The sequence below is a fragment of the Pteropus medius genome, unplaced genomic scaffold, assembly GCF_902729225.1.
Source record: "Pteropus medius unplaced genomic scaffold, Ma_sr-lr_union100, whole genome shotgun sequence".
Lineage (NCBI taxonomy): Eukaryota > Metazoa > Chordata > Mammalia > Chiroptera > Pteropodidae > Pteropus > Pteropus medius.
The window spans coordinates 21,859,121-21,886,864 of record NW_024351730.1 but is presented as its reverse complement, the minus strand read 5'-3'; the positions used below and the strand labels follow the sequence as shown (position 1 = coordinate 21,886,864).

At 34.9% G+C, this 27,744-nt stretch overlaps 1 protein-coding gene across 5 annotated transcripts in view; it reads left to right on the top strand.

Moving 5' to 3' along the window:
* ADAMTS3 (ADAM metallopeptidase with thrombospondin type 1 motif 3) overlaps nt 1-27,744 on the top strand; it is a 223,273-nt gene that overhangs the window by 26,955 nt on the left and 168,574 nt on the right. Inside the window, exon 1 of one of the 5 annotated variants that reach the window (XM_039845409.1) lies at nt 10,927-11,216. The exons of 3 other annotated variants lie outside the window; for them this stretch is intronic. The gene's annotated coding sequence lies outside the window, so the exon portion shown is untranslated. Of the gene's footprint in view, nt 1-10,926; nt 11,217-24,646; nt 24,672-27,744 lie in introns of those variants that run through there. One more of the 5 variants, XM_039845410.1, reaches the window with a different exon arrangement.

Sequence of the window (27,744 nt, the reverse complement as noted above, 5' to 3'; positions counted from 1 at the left end):
CTTAGGTTCTACTTAGAAATGCGAATTAATAATTGTTCCACTTATTAGATTCTTCAGATTTGACAAAGATATAGTGACCATGATTGACCTCTTATTGTTATTAAAATATTTCGGTTTTATGCAATTGAACGTTCAGTTGTTCAGTGTATCACACAGCAAACTACTTCAGCTTTAGGAAACACTTTCCTTTATTAACGTGATCTATCCCATACCCTGGCTGGAATGGAATTAACCAGTCATAAGTCATAACTTGAACATTCCCCTCAGGCTTTTCATTTGCTCAAATATTTTAAATTATGAATTTGAGTGAGACATTTTGGGGATAGTGATAAAGAATTCTATGGCATTAGATGATATACCTGTTGTTCAGAGTCTTCTCAACCCTGTTAATTTCATAACTCTTATTAGGTTATTGTAGTTACTATGCTATCTTATATCCTTTTTTTCCCCCAATCTGGAGTCTTCCATGAAAAAAAAATACAGCAAGAAGTATGCCTTTTCTATAATCCATGGAGGCACTTGAGGGGGACAGAGATGAAGGTGGAATGGTGGGTCCCTAGCTCCACTTTCAGTAATGCGTTTTTTGAAATTAAACGGCATTATCAAAGTAAGACTATATGAGTCTTGGTGATCTTTTTAAATTACATGATAGTACTTTCCAACCCTAATTTAAAATGTAAGAGGTTTCTGAAAACGTACTTCTGTTTGATGATGTCCCTAGCTGGAAGTTCTTCACAGATTGAAAGGGATGTGCTGTTAGATGCTGGGGTGTCATATGAACATAGCAATACCCAGTTTGAGCATCTGAAGCTTAAGAGAAAACGAAGAACAGCACTTAGTGAGAGATTCTGCAAATGTTAGCAATGCAAACACAGTGGGAAACGTTTTATTTAGCATTATCCGTGAAACACGATGCATAGCGATTGGAATCTTGGGGCAATACTTCCTTTGGGCTTGCAGGATACTCGATCTTACTTAGAGGGTGCCAGTATTTCATGCTTCCCTGCCTGGCTTCGTATAGTTCTTTATTGTGCATACCTGGCTCAGAGGTTGGTATTAAATAGCTGCCAGGACTAGAAAGCAGACCAAGCATGGTGATGTGGGTCCAGATAAATTAAGTTACTGTGAGATCTTTGTTTCTATTTGATCAGCTGCATGTCATTGTCACATTTGGCTTCATCTATGGTATTACATTAAGACTTAGCATAATGATGAGGGAAGACTCTGAGCCATTTTGGTCATATAACCTAACAATTGATTCAGAAAGGGCCTCTTTTTATATATTGTACTTAAAACATTTTTAGAAACCTGTTACTCTGTGAAGATGTTTTGAAATTTTGGCTGTATTCATGGCACTACCTTGTTATTCTTTCCCATACTTAAAAATTAGGGATTTCAATTAGATCAGTGATCCTTTTGTTCCACCTGTTGTAACTTATGAAATATTTTGTAAACAAGACAATGTTTATTAAGACTCTTCCCTTGCACTGGTTGATGAACTTCTCCAATAAAAAGATTAAATTATTTATAGACCTGTATGCTTTGTTCAGTTTTATCACACAGTGACAGTCATTTCCAGATCTCCATTGTTGCCTCCACTGGTCCCTATGGACTCAGGGATGTAAAATTAGGAAATTGTTGACTACGATCATTCTGTGATTCCTTCTAGGACTGATGTTCTATGACTCTGTAAGTTTGTGTTCTTTCATACTGTGAACAGTGCATTCTTGGCCAAGGACAAAATCAAAGCATCATACTATCCATTATTCATTAATCATGGTCTGACATGGAAATGGCATGTATGAGTGTTACTTTTCCAAACTGAGATATGGTTGCTTCTAATAATGCTTTTTCTACTTTTTAAAATTTATTTTTAATCCACTAATTATAAATAAGTCCTGTGTTCTTGAAGGCTCTGAAGAACCTAACTGCTATTACAGTTTTGGAAGATGTTTCAGCTTGACTCCTAATGAAATATAGAAATAACCAGTGTAAAGAGAAATAAATAAATACACACCCATGAATATGCACACATATACACATACATGTGCTGCATAATGAGGTTTTGGACAAAGATGGACTTCTAGATGACTGTGGTCCCATAAGATTAACATATAGTGCAATGCATTACTCACTTGTTGGTGGTGATGCTGGTGTAAACAAACCAGTACTGCCAGTTGTATAAAAGTATAGCATAGACAATTATGTACTGTACATGATACTTTATAATGATAATAAGTGACTATGTTACTGGTTTATGTATTTACTATACTTTTTTATCATGGTACAGTGTATTCTTTCTACTTATATAAACATTAGTTTTCTGTAAAACAGTGTGCTGTTAGGCCAGTAGCATCCTCATACATCTCGTGTTCATCATGTCTCTTGATGCATCGTTTTCACCTGTGCTTGGTTTAATCTTATGTTGTTTCGTACAGTCCTGTAGCCTAGGAGCAATAGGCCGTTCCATATAGCTGAGGTGTGTAGGAGGCTGTACCACCTAGGTTTGGGTATGTGCACTCTAATGTTCCCACAACAGTGAAATCACATAACGATGCATCTCTCAGACCGTCTTCATGTAGTTAAATGGCATGTGTGTGTGTGTGTGGTGAGAGATTTGTATTTTTATAAAATAGTAAGAGCAGAAGAGACTGTCCCTTGAGTATGCCGTAAGGGAGGTACCGAGTTAACCCACCATAACAATGTAGTGCCAGCTGTATTGATGCAGCCATTTCCCTGAGAGAGTTCCTCATATGTTGCATTTGCAGAGTATGCAACTAAAATTGAGAATCCTTGTTCTTCAGCGGGTCCCTTACCTTAGTGCACATCACACTCTCCTGGATGGTTTGCTAAGACACAGGTTGTTATGTGCCACCTCAGAGCTTCTGATTTAGAAGGTGTGTGGAGGGACCTGAAAGCTTACATTTCTACATTTCTAACAGATTCTCAGTTAGTGCCAGATTCCACAACTCAACTGTCTGTTTCTTGTTTGTATGCAATGATCCTGGATGCTGGTGTTTCCCAGCTGACCTGCTTTCTCTGGTAAGGAATTTCAACTTTTTTTTTTTTTCTCTTTTTGGTCTGTAATGTTATCTTGGCTCTTGCCCACTGCCCAGTCATAATTCCAGCCAGTCTGAATCAGCACCTGTCAGTCCTAGATTGGATTAACTGCACGAGGGCAGCTTCCTCTCTTGGTTCCCTCGCCTGGAGGCTTCATGTTCATTGAAAGCACCCAGTGAGACTCATCTGCCTAGGCCAAGTTCTGGAAGCATACAGAAGCTATGTGAACTTGGACAAGCCATTTAATATGTCGGATCCTCAGATTCCTCTTTTGATTCCTATAAAGATTTCCTGATGGTAGGTGGATAGTCCTGAAGAGGGGCAAACATGAACTAAAAAAAAAAAAAAAAAAGGAGGTCACTGTTGTATCCAGGGAATAAATTTCAGTGGTTTGAGCCAAAGTCGTAGCACTGAAAATTTAATAAGTACATTCAGAACATATTTTATAGAAAAACCTCAAGACTTATTTATGGATTTTATGGGAGAGATGAGGGGAAAAGAGGCATCTAGAATGAGTCTAAGATTTTTGGCCTGAGAAATGGTGCCCACATTTTTCCTTTTGGAGGAAATCATGCAGGGGTGGCTGTCAACTTTGAAGTGGATAGTCATGTTAATTTATTTACTAAGAAGTGCTCTCAAGCTCCTGAAGTTATTTTTCTTTCAAGAATGGTGGCAGGGCTGTGCCCTGGGGTGACACAGAGGCCTCGAGGTCTTCAGTTGTCCTGTGCCTTAACCATCTGGGGCCGTCATGCTCGTGGGCTCCCATGGGTCAGCCCAGTGCTCTGTCCATACACCAGCTCTGTGCTTTACCCACCCTCTTCTGTATTTACACTCTCAATCTAGATGATCTCATCCAATTTTATGGCTTCAAATATCATCTATACAGTGATGACTCAATGTGTCTGGCCCTGACTATTCCTCCAAGCTCCAGGCTTCTACGTGTATCCTGCTGCCTACTCAGCTTTTCCTCTTGGATGTCTCATAGTCATCTCAAATTTAACTGGGCCAAAGATCAACCCTTGACAGGCACCCCTGCATGATTTCCTCCAAAAAGAAAAATGTAGGCATCATTTCTCAGGCCAAATATCTGAGGTTCATTTTAGATGCCTCTTTCCCCCTCACCCCTCCCATAAAATCCATAAATAAGTCTTGAGGTTTTTCTATAAAATACATTCCGAATGTACTTATTAAATCTTCAGTGCTACGACTTTGGTTCAAACCACTGCAAATTCTTCCCTGGACACTGCAGTGACTTCCTGATTTTTTTCGGGGGGGGGAGTTCATTTTTGCCCCCCTTCGTCCTTCACATAGAAGCCGAAGTGACCTTTCTAAATTTGATGAACTTTTCTCTATTTAAAAGCCTTCAGTCACTTCCCATTAAAATTTTACCATGACTTTTAAGAACTTTATGTCAATAATTCCAATAATCATTGTGTAATCATAATCACCTAAAGAGCTTTTAAAAAATATATAGCTGCCTGAACCCCAACCCCAGAGGTACAGATCCATTTATTCTGAGGTAAAGCTCAGCATGAGCAATGATGTGCTGTTCCAGATGATTCTAATGTACAGCTAGAGTTGAGAATCATTGTTGTCCCCAAGAAGCCTCTAACCTTAGTGGGCACGAGCTTCCCATGGAGGGTTTGTTAAAACATTTCTAGGTGCTACACTGGGGTTCTGACTCAGTAGGTCTGCACAGGGGCCTGAAAGTTTGTATTCTTAAATTCCCAGGTGACACTACATTTCAAGAACCACTGTTCTACAAGATCCGGTCTTGGCATACTTCTTTAATATCATTCTCTCATTCACTGTATTCAACCTGTCTGATCTTCCTTTTGTCTTTCACATAATCCAATTTTTCCTGTGTCTGGTCTTTTGAAAATGCTGTTTCTAAAGACTGCTCAGAATATTGTTTTCTAGATCTTTAAATAGAGGTTCCTCCTCATCATTTGGGTGTTAACTTAAATTCCATTTCCTCAACAAGGATTTTCCTGGCCATTCTAGCTGAAACAAACCCTAGTCACTCTGTACTGTATTAGTGTTTTAAATCTTATTTGTAGCCGTTCTTGGTATCTCAAATTTATCTTCAATTTGTTTTTACATTTATTGTTTGGGAGGCATGGCTATCTCTACTGAAGACAAGAACTCTTTCTCCTGGATCTTTAACAATGTTTGGCTCAAAGTCTGTGCTCAACAAATCAATATTGATAGACTCAGTGGTGTGAATATTGGAAGGGAGAATTGATTACTACTTTTGAGAGGTGAATTATAAACCTTTCTTTTTGTACAAATGAAGGGAGTAGTATGAACTTGAAAGTTTAAGGTTCCTAAAATTTCACATAAATCAACCCCATCAATTTGAGTAGTGTTTTAATGCTGTGGTTTTTATAGCTAAATTTTTTTCCTTCTCATTTTCTATCTCCTCTTCTTTCACATGTGAGTGAGTGAAGGGGCAACATCATCTGGACCCAAGCCCGCACCTGAGTTCAACACCATAGCAGAGGTTTAGTATGCATCTTAAATTATTTTACTCCTGTTAAGCGACAAAAACAGATATAAATCAGCATGGCTTCCTGTTAAAAATTAAAAAAAAAAAAAGACATCATAAAATACTGTATTTTGGATGAATTCCTTGGAAGAAAATAAAATATGCTTATATATTGACTTTCCAGTCAAAGTTGCTACTATAGCAACCTCTAGTTCTCCTTTCTGAGCACTGATCACACATTTTTTTGTGTAATGCCTTTTCTCTCATGCTGAACTGGAAACTCCATGAGAGTCAGAACTGTCTGTAATGCTTACTCCTGTGTCCACACAGGTACTGTGCTGATATACAGAAGGTGCACAATAAATATATATCTGATGAGTTACTGAAAGACTGAAGATACATAAATTCCATGGATAATCTGCTTGCTTTCACCTTCCAGGTTTCATGAACCTTAATTGAATAAATGCTTCTTCTGTGCAGAATTCCTCTCTTTCCTTCCTCTTTGGTACCTGGAACTCTGCCTCGTGACCTTTCATTTCTTTCTGTGGTTTCTCCTTGATGAAACGTTATAAAGGTTCTCAAGCCAAGTACAGAAAGCCACGCCTCTTTAGCCTTTTGGATTGCTTGACTTCTTTTAGACAAGAACTGGCCTTTCCAATTTTGTGTCCCTTGGTAACTCACAGGATTCTTTATATTCCTGTGAGTGAATTCTTTCTTTTTCTGCTTTTTAGGAGGAAATACATTGATTGACATCTGGATAGAACTTGGCTGAGTCATGCATTCATTCAATAAATATTCATTGAGAACTGACTGCGATGCTATGTACTTTCAGTGCTGGGGCTGCTGCAGTGAGCAAACGCAGGCAGAGTGTTTTCTCCTACGGAATTTAGATAGAGTGGGAAATGTAGGCATTACTTTTCATAAAGTCACCCAACTGTGTAAATAGAGATAAACTGACATAAATGCTATAAAAGAAGGGGACATTGTTGCATGAAATAAGTAACTAAGTCATCTAACCTAGGCTGGAAGTCAGGGAAAGTTTTCCAGAGGAAATGGTAGTTGCGGTGAGTTTTTAAGGATGAACAGGAGTTCTCCAGAAAAAGTGCTTGTTGAGTACATTTTATAGAGTAAGAAAACAAGGAGAATGTGGGGTTAAATTATCAGGACTGGCTGAGATAAAATTTGACTTCCAGAAGAAAACTAATCCATCACAGTGGTCTTCCTGAGCAACCATAGATGTTTAATCATAATGCTAATAACTACTTAAAATTTATGAGCACTGACTATTGTGTACCCAGCATAGATCTGTCTTTTATGGGAATTATCTTAATCCTGACAACAGTTGGAGTTTATGTGTCAGGAATCTAGAGGAGGGAGTGTCTTGTCCTGTGTCTCACAAAAGACCCAGATGCCTGCATTCAGAACCTGTTTTCAACTGTTATGTAATCCTGGTTTCCAGAGGGTATTCCTCATATTTCACATAGCTTAGGCAGCTTGAATTCAAACATAGACATATATGGATCTCTCTATACATATATAGTATCTATCTACCTATCTAAAGGTGTGTGTGTTTATAGTAAATAGTTCATGTGGGTATATAGGTGTGTGTATATAGAGTATATATGTAGTATATATGTATGTTTAGTATATATGTATATAAAAATCTAAGGATTTTAAATGAGGCAATTTATCTGTGAAAAAACTGATGGATGGGATAGATGAGTTTCAGTAATTAAATAGACCTGAGCTGTTTTCTGTCAAACTTGGGTGCCTAACTACATCAGGTGAGTGAAATTCATTAGGGCAAGTGAAAATTTTCTGCGTCTGGTCTTATCCTCTGCCACTAAAGCAACTCATCTCCATCCACAGTAGCTGCTTATAGCTTTAAATAGCACACCCTGGACACTGTCTGCCAACTTTTCTCAAGCCGGCCAGGGTTACCGTGAGGCCAGGGTTGCACGGACAATGCCACGATGCTGTCTTTGTGAGGCCAGGGACAGGGTTAGTGAATTGGCCAGCTGCCTGGGCACTGATGCAGGAAAGCCGTGGAGCAGTGCAGCAATTTCCTGCTTGGGGTGAAGCCCTAGAAGGCTGGTGCTGGCTAATCCCAGACTTTTAAATTCTTTTGTGATACCTCACTGCCCCACTCCCACACAGTCCCGGCTTTCTCTCAAAGAGGAGTTTGATTTGTGCTATTCACAGGTACATGGTGATGATTCAAGGGGATTATAAAGCCCCACCTGGCTCCAGCTGCTAGTCATTTTGCTTAGAATTTCTACTTTCAGAAAGTGCACATATCATACTCTCTAGTTATGAGTGTTTAGCTTGGATCAAATCACATTAGCAGTTGAGAAAATATGCTCCTGAAGGACACTGCAGTGATTGGAATGAGGACAAGTGAGGAGGACTGTGAAGCATACATCAGGAAAGGTGTGAAGAATTGGCCAATGCCTGGGGAAATAGACCATTAGGAAGGAGATGAACAAAAGAATAAGACCACGCATTCCTTTTCTTCACAGTTTTACTTAAGTCTGATCTTGACTTTGCCCATTTCTCTTTCTTTAGAGAGTGAGGCCAGAAGAAAATGAGCGGATTTATTTCTGTAAGTTTCTTTGTCATTCCTATCAAGGTGATGAACTATTCCATACTAAAGTAGGTCTGATAATTAGCTTCTTTTCTGAGCTACCCTAATTGCCTTAGTGATGGTTTTATTTCTTTTAACTTCAGATGCCTCTCTAGTAATTGGTGGAATTTCAGGAGGCATTTGAGGACAGAATCTTTTCTAAATTATATAAGGATGCTAGAGCATTTCTCAGTGGAAGGAATACCTGGTCACTGCTTACTTCTGGGTCTTTTAGCAAGCTATGTGATTATGTAGGGCTTGTGTAACAGGGAATATTCCTCCTCAATGATGTGGGATCTCTCAAAGGAGAAACATTTACTTTGGCTATAGAGGAGTATGGTCCCCAGACTATCAGACTACCTGTTTAACTCTCAGTAACAGAAGCAGATGTCCTTCCCAGAGTGGATCGCTCTGGAACTGTGAGTGCACCAAACAGAGGAATACAAAGGCTTCCATGTCCTCCTTAGGTTTCAGTCATGGAGCTACAGGGCCCTTGGCATTGTAGAATCATTTCCATTGTTTTATAGATGAGGACACTAATGCCCAGAGAAGTTGAGTGATGAAATCAGTGTCACACATTTCTAGTTAACAGCAGAGAAAGAACTGTTTTCACAACCCTCATGTCCATCATTTTTTCTATCTAGCACCTGGTTCTGAATCCAGAGTACTTCTGAGAGATATTAAAGCAGCTTCTTATCTGTCCACTTCTAGTTTTTCCTTCTCCTGAGCTTACTCAAATGCTTGGTTTGGCAATATAAAATTATTATCCATTTCAATACATTATTTGAACTGGCTGTCCTATGCCTACCTTTTGTGAAGCATAAGTTCTCATAAACCACCTATGTGCTTCAGAAAATAGATATCAGACTACCAACACACATTTAAAAACTATGAAGAGAGCGTACTGGGTGAGGGCACAGGCTATGGAATTAGCGTAGGAATCCTAGCTTTATTGCATACTAGGCATAAAATCATTCTAAGTCTCATTTCCTCATTACTAAAATGGTGATAATAAATAATAATTTAATAATGATACAATCTGTTTCATAAATTATTGTGAGCAATAAATAATCCATGTAGGCACTTAGTACAGGTCCTGGGATATAATAAATATTCAATAAAGTTTATCATCTTTTTTTGATATGCGATTTTTTAATTTATTACTCATACAGCATTGTCATTGCCTCAACTTTAAAAATCAAAGAACATTGTGAACATGTACATATTTAGAAAGAGTCTAGTGTTGTTTTCACAAATAGAACAGCAGATCTCTGACAATCAGGTGTGTGCAGGACCTGCATACCTTCCTGCCTTCTTCCTGCCTGTCCTTTTCCCTCCCCATCCTTCTTCTCTTTCCCCTTTTGAAGTCTCTCTTTTTAAATTACATTTGAAAAGACTTGAGATCTCAGGTTAGGACAGTGCCAGCTAAACCATTTAAGGAAAGCTCAGAACAAAGACCATGTGAAAGAAGCTAAAAGGAATATTTTCAAGTATATAAACTGAATAAGATTAAACACTTGGGAAAAAATGTTGCTCTAAAGTTTTTCGCAGTTAAAGCTTAAAAGGAACTACATTAGCTTATAAAGTTCTAGTTTCCTAACAGTAGAAATCAAAATACATTAAATCTTTAGAGGTAAAATTATTATTTTTCCAGTAGGGCTAAACGCAAGTTATAATAATTGTAAATTGTAAATTGTTATAAATCAAACCTTGATCAATAAACTGTACATGATAGACAACTCAATCTTTGCATTTACAAGTCACATTTCATGTTTTTGTCTTTTAATGCGATCTAATTATAATCAGGTTATATATTAAAGATATTGTTCAGATTATGCATGGAAATAATATAGTGTCAAAATGAGTCACTTTCGAGTGGTTTGCATATTGATATTTTCACTAACTTTTCAATATAGTGTCTCAATGTTTAAACCTAATTAATTAATTTTCACAATACTAGAAAACAAACGCTTGTAAAATATATAAGATGACATTGTCCTCAGGCTTTTGAAAAATGTTCAGGCTTTTAAAAAATGTTAACAGGTAAGATCTCTAAAAACTGCTTTTCAGAGAAAAAGTTATTTCTTTGGACCTATTTTACATTCATGAAGTTGTAAAGAAATTCCCTAAAAATTCAATGGAAATAGAAAGTTTTTTCTTTTTTTAGTGCATGTATCAAATGTAGATTGAATATACACTCTGCCTACATTTTCTTTTTCTTATTTAACTTTTAGAATAGTCAAGTGTTCAGTCTTTGCTATGTGAAAGATTATTGGGTAATACGCAAGACTCCTGTGGAGTTAAAATCAGGTTATATATTAAAGATATTGTTCAGATATTGTAGAGATATTGTGCCCATAGATGGATAAGGTCTGACAACATAGGAGTTAAAAATTAGGTTATTGAATTCAGGTATCATTATCCTCTCTCACTAATTTTGATAGAACAGCCTTGTCTAAAAATAAAGTAAGAATGTGTTATTTCTACCTGGTGAGGTTATGGTTGGGATTTTACATTTTTAAGACTTAAAACAATTCTGTAAATTGTTAGTTTTAGGAAGCTAGCTCACTTTGGTATTCACTCAGCCTTAGATATTTTTCTTCCTATTTTTTTTAACTTTGAAGTTAATATTTAAACTTTTATAATGGTTTTAACCTTTTAAAAAATGTTTTAACATTTTTAACATTGTCAAGAATGAAGACTGTTTTTTTGGTTGGTTATGATTCAGTTCTATACTAGTTTCCAAGAGAGCTGTTACAGAAGGTGTAGTGATTGAATAGAACCTGTGTGTGGGAGACTTACAAGTTCAATTGGATAAGTATAATCATCCTGTACTTATTTCAAAGTTAGTAGTGAGAATGGTCTAATTTCGGAGGATCACTCTTTTCTTACCACAGTATCTGATACAAATCATAGACTTTGTGGGTGACTTCAATTCCCTTTCTGTTCCTGGCCTCTGTGTCTCAGCTGACCTTAAGTGTTTTGTGAAGGTATCCTCCGCATGCCAGGGTTCTACCAACTCATGAGGATTATAATCAGGACAATGTAGGAGGTGCTGCTTAATCTGTCCTGAGAGAGAAGAAATTTCAAAGAAGTGAAATGTAAATTGAATGGAGAGAAGCTAACTGGGTTAAGTTTTATTTAGTGACTTTGTCAACTAGACCAGGTGTTAAAGAGATCAGTATCTGTAGTGACTATTGAGGATGAAGTTTGACCCACCACACCTACTCAGAAGGTCAATGGTGGGAGGAAAGGTTTTCAGTCTTTTTTTCCAATTATGAACTTGTGTGTAGGAGAAAGGATGTACTATTTCCTGTTTGATCGTGAAATGTCCCTCCCACGGGGTCTTTTATTGTATCAGTTCCAGAAATTTAACCTGCCATCTCACTTAAACTTCGTTGCTATAGAGGTCTCCCATGTTTTTACTTGAAATTCTTGAGTTCTCCTTCTCTGTTTGGTTAAGGGGACATGTAAAGCTCTTTGTTTTAGTGGGAAGCTTTAGAGCCATCTCAAATAGAAATCTAGATACTCTGACCATATTTCAGAGATCTAGGTAGAGCAATGCTGTAGTTAACATGGAAGCTTGTAGACATTTTTTTTTTTTTCTTACCAAAAGCATTCATTTGTATGTGATTACCATGGCTTAATTTTTCTGGTAACTGCTCTGTTATAGTAATGGAGGCAGATGATAAAAAGCTAGGAATAACTTCAATTTAAATAAAGGAGATTATTGACAGTGATAGAATTTAACATAAACTGGAGGTAATGTGCAGTATTTGGGATAATTTTATGTATAATTTAATAAATAGTCACTTTTGAGGATGTTTCTTTGTTGAATTTGTTTTGGAACAAGTATAAGTAAATCTAACTTTCGCAACAAAAATGATATAAACTAACATTTGTTGAGTAGTGATTGCGTGCCAGAGACTCTGCTAAGTACTTTATGTGTATCATGTTATTTAATCCTAATAACAACCCTGTGAACTAGATGCCAAGTTTTTTGAAACTGATGTCAAAAGACACTATTTTAAGGGAGTGTGAGCACTAGAAAAACAAAGAGAGGTTGATCACTGTATAGAACTTGGCCCAAATAGTTCGGGTCTAGATTATGAGATATAAAGATTATAAATATTTGGATTAATTTTGAAATGTTAAATGATTATTAATTTTGACTATTTATTTTATTTATTTTTTTACCATTAAGGGCTAATTGTAAGAAACTGAAATGTTTTGTTGAATATATAGATTATATAAACATGGGTGTTTGATTGTTTACAGTACTGTAAGGAGCTGCGACTACAGTTTGAGTCTGGGCAGAAGTATAGACAAGTGTGGAGAAGAGCAGAAGGACTGACTGGGTAAGCTCAGGAGAAGCCTATGACTTGAAAGCCTGATGGGTTTCCTGAGAGAGAACTTACCCCAGAGAAGAAGAATCCAACCATTATGAGCTTGACTTGGTTTTGGGCATGGAGGGAAAGAGGATTTTGACCATGGGATAATTGTTCTCCATATTTTTCTATTGCTCTAGCTCTCAATTAATTTATGTCTGAGCCCATGGAAATATAGGAGGATATCTAAATAAAAACTGTAGTGAGAGAAGCTTTGTTTACAAGTGTATGAGATGCATGTCTTGGAGTCTCCTAGAAAAACTTGTGACTTGTATGGGACTAGGAATCCCATATTAGCTGATCTAAGAGTTGGTGACATTTAAGTTAGACACATCTGTGCCCATAGATGGATAAGGTCTGACAACATAGGGGTTATGGCAATAACTGTTATACCAATGAAAATGAGAGGAAGATATTGAAAGAGAGAGAGGGAAAAGGAAGGAGGAAGGGACGGTGATTTAGAGGAAGAATGATTACGCCTAGGGCTCAAGGAAGACTTCAAAGAGAGTCTTAAAGGATATTTAACATTTAAGCATAGATAGATTGGAAAGAGAAGGTATGCCAGTCTTTATGGAAGATGATATAGAAGTAAAGACATGGACATGGCAAGTATGAGAATGAAGGGTAGTGAAAACTTTACTTGGCTTCATCATGGAACACGTAAAGAGCTTTGGAGTAGCAATATAAACAAGAATGTCCTGATTGGAATTATACTTGAGAAAGTTAAGTAAATAGGTTACATGGTACAGAGTGAAACAGAAATGGAAGGGAAGTGGTAAAGCACTTTGGAGGCTACTGCAGTAGCTACAATACAATAATGCAATGCAATACTGTGCAATAATAGAACAATTAGGAACCAGAGAAGTAACTGTGGGCATAAAAAAGGGAAAGACTGCATAACATTATTGAGTGGAATTCCTACAACTTGGCAACTGGTGTGGATGGAGAGGAAAGAAGAGAGTGTGTGTAGGGGGATCAAAGATGAGCTGAATTGAACTGAAAGTTTTGAGATGACTAAGAAATATGGAAAACAGAAAAACAGAAGAAAAACATTTGATAAATTCTAAGACACAGTAAATGTGAACTGCCAACAGGAGGCACAAATAGAGATGTTTAACAGACAGCTGGGAGTTACGGGTACTCTGGAGAGAGCACATGGCCAAGGAGAGGATTTGTAAGATATGGGCATAAAGGAAGCAACTGAAGCTGGGAGAGTGTATAGAGTTGAGGATGTCCAGATAGGAGAGCTGAAGTATAGTGCCTTGTAGAATACCAATTTTTAAAATACTATTCATTTACTTTTGTAATTTTAGGTTCACAGCAAATTTGAGCAGAGGGTATAGAGATTCCCCAAGTACTCTCTGCCCCCAAATATGCAGAGAATACTCATGTTTAGGAAGCAAAAGAGTGGGAGCCAGAGAAAGAGATAAAAAGAAGTGGCTGAGCAAAGGAAACTGTATATGAGTAGAAAGTTTATAGAAACTAAAGGACTTAAAATTTAGGGTGAAGTTTAAATTGGTAAGATAATTGAATTACACAGTATTTTTTTTTGTTTGAAGTATTCGTGTTAACTCAAATACCAAATGGTATTTCTATGAAGAAATTCTTGTAGAATCTACTAAGTGATTGTGACTCAAGTATTGGTATCATGAAATTATATTTGTTCATGGTTGAATCAGCTAGATGCTATTTCAAAGTGTCTCCCTTAAAATATAAAATATTTCCCCAATGTCTTCTTTTTCTCAAAATAGAAACTCATTTAAATCCTTTTTAACTCATTTTCTCCATGTTAAATATCACCATACTCATCGTTTTCTGTAGTTGCCTTGACATTTGTCTTAGAAAAGTTAAATAATAATGACTCGGTTTTTTTAGCCTGAGTTATTGATGACAGATTTTAACCACTAATCTATTTTAACCCTCCCCTTCAGTCTGCTTACAAGCTTCTTCAGAACCATTACTACAAATGAATCATTGCTGAGATACAGAATAGAATCTAACACCCCAAATTCTCATTAGGAGTAGTAGAGAGGAGATTCGGAGGGTAAGTGGAGGTATGTCTATATAGTGAGACTTCCATATTTGATTTTATAGATTTATGCATATTTTATAATGTACATATGTTTATTGCAATTCATAGATGTACTTTAAAATTCGGCATATTATGCATGGTGAATGATGTGTTTATTGTGTATACTCTAAGCTAAAAATTACATGCTTGATGTTAATAGGGGCATAAATGACTGAAAAATCAGCAGAAATGCATGGGCATTTATTTATATTACCCATGTAGAAGAGCAGTAAAATACTTAACATGCAAGTCAAAAGAGACAGGGCACACTTCACTCTGTACTGGACATTAATAACAAGAGACCTCAAGTTTTTAGGTAGAAAATAGACGAAGTGCCTATGGAGGATTTCGGGATAGCAGGATAAATGCAAGATTGAATCTTGATTTTTCTTCAATCTGAAAGGATTTCATGGAGGAAATCGTGGGACTTTTGTAGTAGTTTAAATGCTCAGTGAGAAACAGTGCCCTCCAAATAGTGGACCAAAATAAGGTGTATTTTCAGCATATCCCTCTCTTATCAGTTGGGTTTTTTAGTTGTCAAGAGAAATAGTATTGGCTAACATGAGGAAAATGGAATATACTGGAAGCATATTAGGCAGCTCACAGAAATTGAAGGAAATCTAAACAGCCAAGCTTCCTGAAGGCAGAAACCAGGACAGCAAGAATTTGTCAAAATCCATTTTCTGAGAGATCAGAATGGTAGGTTCCACTCATCACCATCATGTATGGCCTTTCTCTAGATTCAAATTCCCAAGAGTGAGATTCCAATTAGGTGATCTTGGATTGGGTCATGCTTTGACAGACAAGTTACCAGAGCTGCATGGACTGTGGTGGGGGGTTGCTCTCCAAAAGAGGCATGAAAATATGGTTACCACAAGAAGGGAATAGAGATGCTGTACAAACACAAGAGGCCTGCCATAGACAGTGATGGCGCTTTGTACTTCTTTTTAAAAAATTAAAAAAAGAAAAAAAAAAGGCTTCAGTTTTGTCAAGAGCCAGTAGAACACACGACGCTGAACACCTTTATTTTATGGCAGGCTTTGGCCAATGAACAAAACCTATTCTGAAGCCAGACGTGTGCTTTGAAATGGTTTTCATCCTAATATCATGGAAAATAATTCAAATTTAAATTATTTGTTGCTCTCTTATTTACTACTCATTTCTTTACAGATCTATTATTTCTAGATTTTTGTATAACATAATGATGGAAAATAAAATTGGTTCATCTCCTCTAACAAAAAACAAAACAAAACAAAAAAACAAAAAAAACCAGCGGTCTCTGAAAGTAAATCTAGATTTATATGCACTCATATATGTGGATATACACACCCATACATACATATTTTATATACTGTTTTTGGATGATCTCTGCCACTTTTTCCTTTCATTTACTACTCTCGTGGTTGACAATGAGTGACACACTATAGTCTGCCTTTATTCCCTGAAAGAGAAAATTTAAAGAAATCGAGAGGCCCCCAAAGATGCATTTTTATCGACTGTAATATATGAAAAGTGCTTACTATAGAAAATCATTTTTTGGTTCTTAATGAAGACACTTTATTTTCTTAGGCAAAGTAATGTGTTCCTTATCATTTTTTTTTTTAGTAGAATTTACATTGTTTTACATGAATATTCCTACCAGTAGGAGATTCTCCTGCTGAAATAAGCTTTCCCTTCTGCTATACTGTTTGGCTTCTGATCTAGAACTTGATTTACTGTAATTAAAAACAGGTACAGTGCTGTCAGCAAAAATCTAGAGCCTCCCACTTACATTCGTGAATAGGTTGTTTTAGATTCTCATGAATCTCATTTATACTTCCCACTACTTTATAGTGAGAAGAAATTACTCATTGTAGTTCATATAATATAGACAAAAGAATAAAATGTTTTCTGAAATGATTTCTACAGACGTTTTAGTTTCCAGATTCATGGTTCTCAGACTTCATTTGGCCTAAGTCTCAGCTGGGGTGATTACTAAACATACAGGTATCTGCATTGCCTTCCAGAGGTTTAGATTTGGTCAGTCTGGTTGTGGCTCAGGATTCCAGTTTTATCAAATATCCCAGATAATTTCTATGCAAGTTGTCTGTGGACCACACTCCGGAAAACCCTACTCTAGATGTGTTGTATTAGCTTATGAATTGTGTCAAAGAAGTAATAATTATGTATAATTGATTCAAAGGAACTGGACTACTTTAACATGGATGATTCAGATCATTTACTGATGAACCATCCTTCTAAAGTGGTTAAGAATTCTGTTATTACTGAGAATATTAGATGGTTAATGAGAAAGGAAAGTTTATGATTGAAGTCTACATATTCAACTAACATTTTCATTCTAGATGCATCTCATATGTTACTGATACCTTTTTTTGTGTGTGTGTGTATATGAAAATATGCCAAGGCGAGTTAGAATGTTCCTTTTTCCTCGTTTTTGTTTGGAACAAGTCAGTATTCCCTGATAAATATAGCATAGTAAGTGCTCCAAGACTGTAGTTTCATCTTATATTCCTTTGAAAGTTGTAATTTCATACATGTACTTTTTCTTCTGAAAACAGTTTTTTTTTTCAAGCTTTTGTAATAAAAGCCTTTTAATTACTTTTATTTCTTTCAACATACAATGGTTAGATTTGTGGTGTCATTGTTTTTAATTAACCATGAGGAGCTAATACTATCAATGATACCATGGGAAGAATGCCAGAAAATCTGATTTTAATGGTCAAAGGCACTGTGTAACACATAAGTTACAGCGAGTAGTTAGACCAGGATGGAGCACAGCAAAAAGAGCATTTGCTTTTGAGCCAAATTATACATATTATCAGCTACGGCATATATTGTCTATCTCTATAAGACAAAGGACATATTTTACTACATGTAATATGGAAAAAAATTGGTTATATACTACTTTTAGTTTTGCCTGAACAATCATCTGCAGAAGCATTCATACGTACAAATAGGCTGTACACTAAGAGCCACACAGCTGATAGCTACGTTTTACAAATTACCATAGCTTTTGAAAGTCTCAAGCAGAAAAAGCAAATCTAGTAGGATTTTTTATTTTTTTTATCATTTAACTAGCTGAAAAAAGGTCCTCAAATCACAAATAATGGCTTATCTTTAGTGATATGAATTCAGTAATAAGTGTTTAAATTTTTTTTTGTTCAAATTATTTAGATGATGGGTAATGTTAAGATTAGCTGATCAATTATAATGTAAACAGACATTTTTCTGATGATGACCATTAGCCTATAAAAAGAAAAGTTGAGATTTTGTTGGAGGAGACTTAGTTATATTTTAAATAGTAGTACTCTAGTTGTAGAACCCTTGACTATTTGTAAATACTATGATGTAATATATTTAAGAGTGTAAAAATGCACCTTTCTTTAAAAAAAGCTGTTATTGTATTTTCCTGGATTAATAATTTTGTGAGATATCTCCTGATAAAACATTTTAAGATTTAATATAATATTAAATAATATATAGTAAGTAAAAGATTCTCATTAATGTATCTTCAGGTATATCATTTCCATAAAAATGTGAGAGATAAACAGGAAAGTGTTTTGCAAGTTCTCCAGTAGAGTGTGTTTATAAGTATGTTCTCGGGAACAAAAATAGTGACCTATTAAACTAGAAAATAAAATGCTGATGCTACTGCATGCTGAGGGCTTGCTTATTCTAATCCTGATACAAAACATACTTTGGATTTTGTGATAGTATTTATATACCTCTTTCCAGAGTCAAGGTTCCTATGGCCTTAAGTGATAGGATAAAAGACATTTACGTTTGTCCTTATGATAAAACACTTCCAACCCCTTTGTCTTCCTTCCATTTAAAATTTTTAGATTATATAGGGAAGAAAGCTTCAATTACTTGGTTCATGCATTTAATATCTATAATTTTTCTTTGGACACGCATTGTGTTTTGAATTCAAGGTTCTGACAACCACCAAAGATGAGAACTGGAATGACACCAGGAAGAAATACTGCATATTAGATTGTTAATGTGCAAAGTAACCGGAGACGGTGGGAAGGGAGAGGTCCCTTTAGATTTTGAGCTTTCAAAATATGGGATCGAAATGGAAATTTTTACTGATGTGTGGCTGAGTGTTTGTTGTTAATAATAGGTTGTTTCTGAGACATATTTGAGTTGAAGTATATAGAATCATAATTGTCATCTTTAGAAATCAAATGTGAATGAAATGTGCAAAAGGAAAGATGCCCACTTAAAGTGGGCGCCATTGGGCCCTCATTCCCCTATATCTCAGTTTTAAAGAATCTTCCTCACTGTTTAATATTTGTCCTCTTAGAAATTTCGATGGAATTAAAAGTGAATAGGGCTGGTATATCATCTTCTATCCCCACAGGGAAATCAACTGCCTCTGACATTAAGCAATGTTGATCTTGCTCGGCTGGGACAACCAAGCTCGATTATGCAGTGGTGATAGATACTGAGAGTGGCAGGCACTTTTGTATACCTACACCATGTAGAGGGTTGCTTGTGAGTGTTAATATCCAACAGGAAACAAGCATTCTACAGATCGTTAACCTGGGAAGGGATCAGGCTGATGCTAGTCCTGTATGAACTTGAAGAAAGGTGAGATCTGAATGCCATGGTCATGACAATCCACAAGATGGAGTTATTTTACACTGGTAAAACATTTTCAAAGTGAACACTTGCGTGAACAATGCTGTTTTCAGCAAGATAAAGCCCCAAGTAAGAACACTTGGTTTATTACATTCAAAAATATGTCTAGAAAACTACACAAAAGCTACTGCTTTGATGACCATTTTATCATTCCAGATTTTATCAGCTCATCTTGCCAAGCCTGTAGGTTGAAATTTTCCTCTGTACGATTAAATACGCTCCTTTTTTAATGCCATGTTTGTAAGAGATACAACTAAATCTTTGGAAAAGCTAATGAATTTCTCTTTACAAAATTATAACTCAATTCAAAAGATTAAACAAAAGAAATGCAAAAAATAGTTTTTCTATTATAATCATCTTCATCCCTAGCACTTAGCATAATGAGTGGCACATATTAGATGCATAGTATATTTACAGGTGAACAAAATTGCTTGCATGGGAAGAAGTGGAACAGAAATAACTAAGAAATAATATGGTAATTTGTCTCCATGCAAAATATTTACCGTTTAGTAGGTCTGGTTTATGCTTCCATCTTTTTCCTTTTTACCATGATGAAATATCTATTCAAAGAAAAAGTTCTCCCCAAATTATACTGTTCTCAAGATCTCAGTTGTAGCACACCAAATGGATGTGGATTATTGTGGGAATTTTTTTTTTTTAACCCTGCAGGTAATTAAGAAATAATTGAACTGAGATGAGATGAGTAGGTGATTTTTTAGATATTTGTTTTGGAATTATTATTGAATCATGCTGTAGCCCTTACTGTGTATTTCTATAAAACATGATTGTAAAAGTTTGACAAATAATTTCCCTTCTGTTATTTTTCCCTTTTGTAACAAGAGGTAGTGAATGTCACCTGCATTCTTTCTAAACACATAGATAATAATGTATAAAGTTAAGCTTATTAATAATGTGAATGTAGCCTTTTCATTTTGAGTAATAAACTGATTGTGTAACTTTTCTGGTGCTAATAGTTATAGAAATTTATGGACTCATATACAAAGTATATAAGATTTAGACAGTTATTAAATTTTTTCCCATGAATGTGGCCAAGAAAATAGATAAGGGCCAAAGGTTTTACAAATCAATCTTTATAAACTCATCAGAATTCTTATTGATTGTAGCGCTTATTTGAGTTGCTAAACTCTTTTAGCAGAATAGAGCTGTTTACTAATTAGTGTTTATTCAGTTCTGTGTTTGTCATCATATAGAACCTGACTTACAGTGATATGCTTTGGTCTATAAATAGAGAAAATAAAAAAAAAAAAAAAATCCTGAATATATGAAGAAAGGTATTGGTAATAAGAGTCACTGCCTGATATGCCTTATGCACTCACAGTAAATCTAGAACCAAGGCTGATGGTTAGAGAATGATATAAATGATTATCTATGTATATTGCCTGGAGAAGACAGACAGAGTGGGGCATGAGTTTCACTTAGTACTTGCTACTAAAATTTCGCTTTGCTGGTTGATCCAAGTGATTCTCTCCTTCACTCTCATCTAGTGGGTTGTTTTTTGGCTCCAAGCTACCTCTTAACAAGGTCATTGATTCTTGTGAGATTACTTGCTGCAAATTTTTAAGAACCTATTTTAGTACAGATGTCCTTTTTTCTTTGTCGAGGAACAAGAAAATCCATGTTAGCTTTTTTCTTTTATTGTCTTCTGTTTTTTCTAAACATCCAGTCAATATAGTCTATTAATGTACATGTTCACAATAAGTCATGTTATCCGTGAAAAAAAAAATAATGATCTAAGAATTGACATACCTTTTATAAAAAAATGTAAAGGCTCAAGATTAACACCTAGCATAGAGTAGGCATTCTACTTCTCTTGTGACTTTGGGAAAATTTCAAACTTTTAGTATCATTAAAAAAAAAAAAAAAAAAGAATTCTTTTTTAAATTAAAGTGGTGAATAGATGTAATCCTCAAAATTAGTTCTTAATTTCAGGTAAAGATGAGTGCAGTTTTCATTAAATCCAATCACAGACCATTGATAGCTTATTGAGCATTTATTATTTGCAAGGCTCTGTTTTGCCCTACCACCTTTTAAACTAAGAACTAGAAGAAGAATAAGGAAGTGGTAAAGCAGATAAGAAGCGAAGAGCATCAGAGAGTGGAGGTGAAGTATTCCATCCAAAGTGGCACACCAGCTGTTCTAAGTAGTGCATCGACTGTCGGATGCCTAGATATCACACTCAATTTATGAACTTGACACTCTATGTTCTTAAATTCTTTCTTCCATCTGGTAATTAAGTTTGGTTTGGAGAAGAAGTATTTTTTCTTACATTTTGGACTCAACTTTTTGGTATAAAAATCTGCCTATTTGAAAATTTGATTTTACTAACTTTGGTCCTCTTGATGCACTCTAAAAAATATGTGTTCAAAGCCCTGAATTTACAATGTTGGAGGGCTCTTTCCTCAAAGACTTGGAGACCTAGATTGTCAGTTGTCTTTGTGAATAGACATAGAACCTGTAGTTAAAAAACTTTTATTTGCAAATGGGAGCTAGATATATCTCTCTGTACTGGACTAAGCAGAGATATACTAAGTGTATGAATGTGGTAGTTTAACCAGAGTGGTCTCAGTATTTACCATGATGATAAGATAGGTACTGGGTTTTCAAGTAAATGAGAACTGAATAAAGTCTGGCTCTGCCATTTAGAAACTTTGTTACATTGAGTAAGTTTAATTGATTTTTGTAGATTATAGTATTCTTATTTATAAAGTAAAAATATTTACTGTGGAGGTGTTTTAGTCTGGTTTAAACTAAGATAATGTGTAAACCTCTTAGCATATACAGTACTTTCATGAAAGTAGATACACGGTTGTTATTTCTGTTTAAAATTTAGAAGGTATTAAAAAATGTAAATATGCTTAGGATCAGCAGATATATCTCAGGAGACAGAAGAAAAGAAATTAGGGGTTGGAAATTAAGGTAACTTAAAAAAATGAAAAATTGAGAAGTGAACTGGTAGAAAGATATTTCTTGAATAATTTTTATTGTGAACATATTTTCTTAATGATCTTTTAAAAATTCAATAATCTGTTATACTAGAACATAAAAAATAAGACTTGAAGTTGACACAGGCAAACTTAATAATATTTTATATTAGAATACATGTTTGATTTATTATCTATTTTCCATGACCTTAGATTTTTAAAAATTGTTATCATATCTGAAATCACTACTTTATAACTGAAATCTAGTCTGAATTATAAACATTTTTAGCTTAAGCTGATTGTGAATGAATCACTATGATTAACACATCTGTAGTGGTTCAAGAAATGGAATAACAGAGTTGGGAACAAAGTATGCAAGAGCAGTATATTGGACTATGTGGAGAAATTTAGGAAGATTGAATTTCTTTAAACTACAGATCTTGTTCCCCAGTTCTAATGTTTGTTGTCATGAAAATAATTACAAACCCACATGCCCGAGGCTTAATGAAAATCTGGTGGCTGCAGAAATAATCAGAAGTATAACATGCTACGCTTCTCCTTTTAACCTGTTTCATTTAACTTAACATTTCACATCATGTTTTCAAGAAATTTTGAACATAGCAATCTCATGCAGATGCTCAGGTTAAAAAAATTTTGTAATGTGGGAAATAAAAGAGAAATAATTGAAAGGAGCCGGCATTTATAATCCAGCATTTTTCAAGATGAAGAGAATTTTGGGGGCCTTATACTTTTAGAAATAAATCTATTTCCAAAAGTGGTGTATACTCCTGTTTGACTGTCTTGTTATTTTTTAGGTGCCCACCTTTGATCTAGGCTGTAATCATAACTTAGCAATACCCCTCACCACCACTCTGCCATGCTGCCTGTCTTCCTCATGGGGCATTTCCTAGTTTTTCCGATATGAAACTTGTGGGCATTGCAGATTTGCTGTGGTAGCCTGGGGGATCCACACCATTTTTGCTAAAGTGAGTATAGCGGTAAAAGGGAATTGCATTTTCCTGTCCTCATCTCTGGTTTTGTGTAGGAATGTAGATCAGATGTAATGATTCAAATATAACTCCATCTGTGTCTTAATGAGATTCATACACACCCATCTGTCTTTTGTTCTGTTCTACTTTAAACCTGGTAAGACATGGAAGGCCAGCCCTCTGAGTTTCGAAAAGGTAAAGAAAAGGCAAAGGTAGTCATTTGTTTAATGAATGATACTGAAAAATTTTATATATTTAAAAGAAAAAATGAGGCCAATAGCTTTCAGGACATCACTCGAAGAATTTCACACAGGAGAGAAACTAAGATAGTATCCTAATATGTAACATGCACTGTAACTTAGTGTTAGGTTTTTAAAGATTTATTATTTTTTTGCTTTGCTTTTTCACACATTATAGTAATTCTCATATGTTTAAGGGAGGACAGTAAGATTGGGGTAGATTGAATATGGAAGAAGGGAAGAAGCCAAAGTTATCTTAGAATAGGAATGTAGCAAATAAATGCTGTCTTAATGAGATTTGGGTACTCCTTGTTCTCTCCCTTCTCCCTGTTTTGTCTAAATCATTATTATATTCCCATGCAATGAGGACAGATACTAGGGGTGGTATAAACCTCTCTAGGAACCACTGATAGCAATAGATTTGTTCTCCACCTGACACCAGGGTAGACAAAGTGTGTTATATGTCCATCTACTTTGGAGACAAATGGAGAGAGTGCTTCCTGAATTCATTGTTAAGGGACTGTTATTCTCCTGGAAAGAAGAGAAATAAAAGAGGGAGGAGCTTACCATAAACAGAAATGAAGCTACAACATTTATTTTATGATTACTGATACTGCTCTAACCAAGACTATAATTTTTATGCTAGCTATAGAATTTTAAATGAGATTCATTGAGGTATAACTTAGAGACAATGAAATTCACCAATTTTAGATGAACTATTTGATAAATTCTGACAATTATATATACATGTAGCCATCACCACAGTCAAGATACAGAAAAAGTTCCGTTAGGTGCCTCTGCAGTCAGTTCCTTTCCTCTACTTCCAGGAACCACTGAACTACTTTTTTTCACTATAATTTTGTCTCTTCTAGAATTTTGTACAAATGAAATCATACAGTAAGTATATTTTTATTGCAGAATACTATTCCACCATATGGATACACCGAAATTTGTGTATCTATTTACCAGTTGAAAGACATTTGGATTTTTATCACTTTTTTCACTATTATAATAAAGCTACTATGAACATTAGGGTACAAGTTTTTGTGTGGACAGGTTTTCATTTCATTTATGTAAATGTTTAGGAGTAGAATTGCCCAATCATATAATAAGTGTATATTTAACTTTATAATAAACTGCCAAACTATTTTATGAACTGACAATCATTTTTTATTGCTCATAGCAAGGCGAGAGAGTTCCAGTCCTCTACATCCTTGCCAACATTAGGTAATGTCAATCTTCTTCATTTTAGTTATCCTTATGAGTATGTAGGGGTATTTCATTAAGGTTTTGATAATTTCCATTGCTGTAATAAATGGTGATGTTGAGGATTTTTTTCCAAGTGTATATGTCATTCATATATCTTCTTTTGTGATGTGACTGTGCAAATCTTTTGAGGACTTTAAAAAACAGATTGTCTTCTTGAATTTAAGAGTTCTTTTTATATTCTGGATATAAATATTGCATTTTCTTCTGTCTGTGGCTAGCCTTTTCATTTTTTTAGTTTTTTAAAGAGTAAATGTTTTTCATTTTGTAGTTTAATTTATTGATATTTTTTATATTCATGTCCTTTGTGTCCTATTTAAGAAATTCTTGGCAAACTCAAAATGCTTTGTTTCCTAGAAATTATGTAGTTTTATTGTTTGTAGTTAGTCTAATCTGCTTAGGTTATTCCCACTTTATTGTTCTTTTTAAAAATTGTTTTAGCTATCCTAGGTCCTTTGCCTTTCTGTACAGATTTTAGAGGGACTTTGGGGAGAATTGACATGTTTACTATTTTAAATCTTCAATCCATGATCACAGTATATCGCCCATTCATTTAGATCTTTGATTTCTTTCATTAATATTATATAGCTTTTACCATACAAGTTCTATACTTGTATTCTATTTTATATTGTTTTTCCTGAGTGGTTGTAATGGTATTGTGTTTTTTAATTTTAGTATTCACATGTACATTCTTATATAAAAATATAATTGTGTATTTTGTATCGTGCTACTTTGCTGGACTTATTATTAGTTTTATGAGGGTTCTTTTTTTGTGTTTTTGCTCCTTTGGTGTTTATCTTTTTAAAAAAATTTATTAACTTTATTGAGGTGACATTGGTTAATAAAATTATGTAGGTTTCAAGTGTGCAATTCTAGAATACATAACCTGTATATTGCATTGCATGTTTACCACCCAAAGTCAAATCTCCTTCCGTCACCATATATTTGACTCCCTTAACCTTTTGTCTACCTCACCACCCTTGCCATATGGTAATCACTAAACTGTTGTCTGTGTCTATGAGTTTTTGTCTGTCTTGTTCATGTGTTTGTTACTTTAGTTTTATATCCCACATATGAGTGAAATCATATGGTTCTTGATTTTTTCCATCTTATTTGTTTAGTTTAGGTTAATATTCTCAAGATCTATCCATGTTGTCTCAAATGGCAGTATTTCATCTCATGACTGAGTAGTATTCCATTGTATATGTGTACCACATCTTCTTTATCCAATCAAGTTTTTTTGTTTTGATAGATTCCTTGGAATTTTCTACATAGACAAGCATATCATTTGGAATTAGGGTCAGTTTTGTTTCTTCCTTTCCAATCTGAATGTCTTATGTGTCTTCTTTTTACACTATGTTAAATAAAGAGTGCTGAGAATAGGCCTCTTCACCTTATTCCCAATCTTAAGGGGAAAGCCTTGAGTCTTTTATCAATAAATGTAATGTTATCTATAAGATTTTTGAAGATATTTTTTATCAAGTTGAGGAAGTTCCTCTCTATTTCTATTTTTCTGAACATTTTTTATCATACATGGGTGTTGAATTTTGTCAAATGACTTTTTTGGATAAATTGATATCCATGTGATTTTTCTTTTTTATCCTGTTAATGTGGGTTGCATTGCTTTGACTGATTTGCAAATATGAACCAGTCTTAGATATTAACTTCATTAAGTCATGTCGTATAATTCTTTATATAATTATATTGTTGAATCCTGTTTGCTAAAATTTGTTAAGGATTTTTGTATCAATATTCATAAAGGATATTGATGTAGAGTTTTTTCTTTTTACTGTATTTGTCTGGTTTTGGTATCATGGTAATATTACCTTCATAAAATGAATTCAAAGTGTTCCTCTTCCTTTTTCTGAAAGAGATTGTATGGAATTGGTGTTAATCTTAAATAATTTGGTGGAATTCTCCAATGAAAACATTGGGCCAGTGGTTTCTTTTTTGTGGGGGTGGGGAGATTTTTAAAGTTGTGAATTTAATTGCCTAAATAGTTATAAGACTATTAAAATTAACTTTCATATTGGATGAGTTGTGGTAGTTTATGTTTTTTGAAAAAGTAGTTTATTTGTCTAAGTTATCGAATTTATGTTTATGGAGTTTGTAGTATTACCCTGTGATGCTTGTGGAGTCTTGAACGAAGCTCCCGTTCATTCCTGATATTAGTAACTTGTGTCTTCTTTCTTTTTCATTGTCAGTCGTGCTAGAGACACCAATTTTACTGATATTTTCAAAGAGCCAGTTCTTTGTTTCATTGATTTTCTCTGTTGTTTTTCTCTTTTTGGTTTATTGATCTCTACTCTTTATTATTTCCTTCTTTCTGGCTGCTTTGGGCTTATTTTGCCCTCTCTTAGGTTCTTCAGGTGGGAACTTAGATTATTGATTTAGGACTTTTCCTCTTTTTTAATGTGTCCATTTTATGCTATAAATTTCCCTCTCCGTACTGCTTTTGATGGGTCCCAAAAATTTTGATAAGTTATATATTCATTCAGTTCAATGTATATATATATATTTTGCATTTCTTGAGATTTCCTGTTTGACTCATGGATTAATTAAAGCTTAATTTCAAAGTGTTTGGGGATATTTCTATTATTTTTAGTTTCATTCCATGATAATCAGAGAACATAGTCTGATTTTATTTTATTTTTTTTTAATTTTTTGAAATTTTGCTATGTCTTGGTGGATTGATGATTTTTATCATTATATAATATCTCTTTCTGTCTCTGGTAATTATCTTTGCTCTGAAGTCTACTTTATCTTATTTTAATATAGTCACTCCTGATTTCCTTTAATTGATGTTTACATGATATATCTTTTTCCATTCTTTACTTTCATCTTGCTTATAATATTGTATCTGAAGTGAGTTTTTAGAAAGCTCGCAGTCAGCATGGAGTCTGGCTATGTGGGGAGAGGGAAGGATGCTTCATTCCTCTGGGCAGGGCATGGGACTTTTGGCTTCCCATGCCATTTCCATGATAACACAGGGGTCTGGGGAGGGGCCGGTAACTGACTTGTGGGATGGAAGTCC